We start from the raw sequence: 4116 nt of genomic DNA on the forward strand, positions 1-4116 counted from the left end.
GTTAATTAATTTTCTCATAGTGTCCCCATCAGGAGACTAATAACCTACATTTTACATAATTAGACCTTCAACCTTTTACTCACTCTCCCGTTTCCCTCCCTCTTCCTCTCATCCTCTCTTCTCTTCACATCACCTCTTGGACTCTGTCCCACTCCTGTTCTCTTGAAGTTAGTGGGTTAGTGTTACGTTCTAACAACGTTTCTTGCGCCCTCGTCCCAATATAACAGCACAGTGGCCGGACCCCTCACTGTCACCCTTCCCTCTGGTCTTCTTCCCTCTTTTAATGTCAGTGTCTGCCGGCCATCTTGTCTGCCTCCTCCCTCTCTCACACACACTCTGTGACCTGGTTTCAGATGCAGTGAGTGCTATAAAGCCACCTGTGTGCAGGAGCCTCATGCACCTATTTGTTTTCAGGGGCACCGGGGGCACTTCTGACTCACTTTTGCTCTAGGCGAGATAAGACATGTTATTGTGTTATTGATGTGTTGTTAGTGTTTTTTTGTTTAGTGTGCCTGGGTTTAGGGACCTGGGTTCAAATTCTCACATAATACTGTATATTTATTTTTTAATTATCTGAGCAAAAGTGAACTTTTGAGTCAAAATGATCATTTTTATAGCAATTTTTATTTTATCTAGAGAGGCTCAGCATTTTTATGGTAATTATTTTTATTTTATATTTTAATTTTCTCTCACATATTGTTTTATATACATTATTTGATGTAAATTTGAATATGATATAAGAGTTGCCATTCGGGTGACGAGTGTGTATGTTTTTTTTGTTTGTTTTTTACATAATTGTGATCAACTTACTAGGGGTGTGCAAAAAAAATCGATTCACATTTGAATCGCGATTCAATCTTTACCGATTCAGAATCGATTCATAGAATTCCAAAAATCGATTCTTTTTTTATTTTTTTTATTATGGCGTGCACGGGCGGAGTGGCAATCGGGTGAGTCGGGACTTTTACCGGTGGTTCGGTAGTGTTTCGAGGCTGCGAGGGCCGGTCTGATAAATAGTTACATTGCAAGTTCTTGCCGCCCGCTGGTCAAACTGTGCAGCCTACTCATGTTTGAGTTCTTAATGGTCTGTAGATCTTTTGCCAAGCGTATCAGAGGTTACGGGTTCTAAACCACTCTCGTATAGTTTTTTCTCTCTCTCATCAAAACCGAATATGTTCATCACGTTTGTGTGCATTTTATTTTGAGATTTCACCGGAACCACAACGGCGATATGAAGCCGATATGAAGTGTAGTGAAGACTGCGCGAGCCACAGAGAACACTGTATCCATGACACTGATAGCAGCGGCAACGAGCGCTGTCAGCGCTCAGCTTGATTTCAAAAACAACAGATCTCTTATTTAATAGCGAACTAAATGAATGCTCTGCTAGTTAACTGGAGATACCTGCTAGTTAACTGGAGATACCCGCAAATTACGCCTATGAACGACTTCACTGGATCTAAACAAATCAATCTAACCATAGATGTTACCAGTAGCACTGGCTTTTTAAAATCTATTTAAAATTATTTCGCAAGGGTTCTATGACATTAGTATATTTTTAGGAAGTTCAATGTGCCCAGTCGAGTTCACATTTCAACAGTCAGCCTGGTAGCTGAAGTAGTCCTTAAACCACATTTAGCATAATTGTTTGTTTGATCTGACTACAGCACTTTAAAGCTAAATGTAAAAGCTTTTTATTTAAGTTTTATTTTAAACTTGAATTAAATGTATTTGAAAGCTGGCCAAAGCTTGGCACTTTGCACTTTTTAGTTGCAAAAGTTTTTAAATTTGTATGAAGACATAAAGTAATATCAAACTACATTTATTTATTTTTTTAAAAAATTTTTAAATTGTGTCTACTGCAATCAATCACATAGGAAAAAGTAAACTACATTTATATACTGCGAATCGTTTTTTGAATCGAGAATCGTTTTTGAATCGAAAATCGATTTTGAATCGAATCTTGAGACAAAAAATCGGTATCGAATCGTGAGATTTTCTGAATCGTGCACCCCTACAACTTACGGTAATTATTATTTTATTATTTATTTTATTTTTCTTTACTTTATTTTATTTATTTGTTTATTTTTATTTTATTTTTATACACTCAAAAGTTTGAGCTTGATAAGATTTTAATGTTTTACTGTTTTTAACATAATTTGTAATGTTTTGGCTCACCAACGCTGCATTTATTTGATCAAAAACACAGTAAAACAGTAATATCGTGAAATGGTTACAATTTAAAAGAATTATGTTTTCTATTTGAATATATTTTAAATGTTCTTTATTCTTGTGATGGTAAAGCTGAATTTTCAGCATCATTACTCATCATTACTAGTTTTCAGTCACATGATCCTTCAGTTTTCATAGTATTTTTGTGGAAACACATACTTTTCTTTCAGATTTCTTTGAATAGTTACAATTTTTTGTAACAATGATGTAGGCTAACTTTTAATCAATTAAATGCATCCTGGCTGAATATATATATATATAATATAAAACAATTGTTCAATTTAATTATCAAATATATAGTTCGATTTATTTATTTTAAATTGTCTCACAAATCTGCTGTATAATGCTTTATGTTCCTCTTTTCAGGAATACTGATTTTCCTGTCTCATTGTCAGCGGTTCACTGGAACAGTCGTGAAGGCCTCATGGATGAACATGACGACTGCCAAGACTCCCATCTGTCCAAACTCTTTTATAGAGCGAGACTGGCAGCTTTACAGACTGAAGCGGACTATTGATCACTGATCAGATTTCTTTGCTTTCCATGTACAGGAGCTACTGGCTGTCCGAGGATGAGCGAGCTGGTGGCCAACATCTCCCTCTCTTTCTCTCTCTATGTCCTCTTTCCTCACCCTCCCATCATCTGTCTCTTTTTTACTCTAGAGAGGGGTAACCCAGATTTCAAAAATGAATTGCTGCCTATTTCTCTCTCTCTCTCTCTCTCTCTCTCTCTCTCTCTCTCTCTCTCTCTCTCTCTCTCTCTCTCTCTCTCTCTCTCTCTCTCTCTCTCTCTCTCTCTCTCTCTCTCACTTCACTTCACTTCATCCCCTCTTTCTGTTGGTAAAAACAGATTCAATCTTGGAAAGTGAAAATCGCCTCTTCCTCACCCCCTCTATTCTCTCTATTGGATAAAGGAATATACGACCATTTACTCCTCCTTCTCTCTTTCCTGGAAAGCTGCTGTTTCATCCTTCCCTTCATTCTTAATTTTGTTTTTGGGGTTTGATTCTTTTTTTGTTTCCTCTCTTGTAGACCTTCTGTTTGGTGAGGTTGTCTCTTTTTTTCCTTTGTACTTTTTATGAGCCAAGGATTGATCGCATAGAATAGCAAGAGTCTTAAGAAGAAGTGGGAGGAAGAGGAGAAACCAATACTCTCACATTTAGGTACCTGTTGTGTTTGTTTGTATTCTTTTTCTGTCTTTCTTTCTTTCTTTCTTTCTTAAATGTATTCTTTGTCACTTTGTCATTGGTGGATGTCCTAAATTCTTTGTTTCCTTTCTTCATTCTCCCGCTCTGTAGATCTCCTCTTTAATTAATGTGACGATCATTTGTTCAGTGTCGTTTCCTGTTTGATTTGATCCTGTGTCATCATCTATTTCTGCTTTTCTTCCTTTATTCTGTTTTATTAATGGAATCGATCCTAATGCACTCCATTTCTGACTGACCTTAAATCGGCAAAAAATCTGTCATTTTTGTTCAGTTATATGTGTGTATATATATATATATAAATTCGAATTTAAATGACAATTTAAACTTTAAAATGATATAAAACAATACATATTTTATACATTTTAATATAATGAGGTATCGTGTGGGAGGGGTGCGTGCGTGAGGGTGTGTGTGTGTGTGTGTGTGAAGTAGGGCAGAAGGTACACTAATCGCTATGCGTTTTGAAGTCCCAGTGGAAGTTTCTCTTGGAGTGTGTATTAACCTCTATTTTACTCTGTTTCTCACCCTCCCTTTCCTTCTCCTGGGAATCTCTTCCTTTCATTTCCTCAACATCACAAACCGAACTGCCATCACATCCTATTGAATTCATTCCTCTACGTTCCATGTAACCTCTTATGCCTGATCTGTGTTCTACCAGACGTTTTTCTTCTTATTTA

The sequence above is a fragment of the Rhinichthys klamathensis genome, unplaced genomic scaffold (genome assembly GCF_029890125.1).
Source record: "Rhinichthys klamathensis goyatoka isolate OS25496 unplaced genomic scaffold, OSU_Roscu_1.1 h1tg000295l_1, whole genome shotgun sequence".
NCBI lineage: Eukaryota > Metazoa > Chordata > Actinopteri > Cypriniformes > Leuciscidae > Rhinichthys > Rhinichthys klamathensis.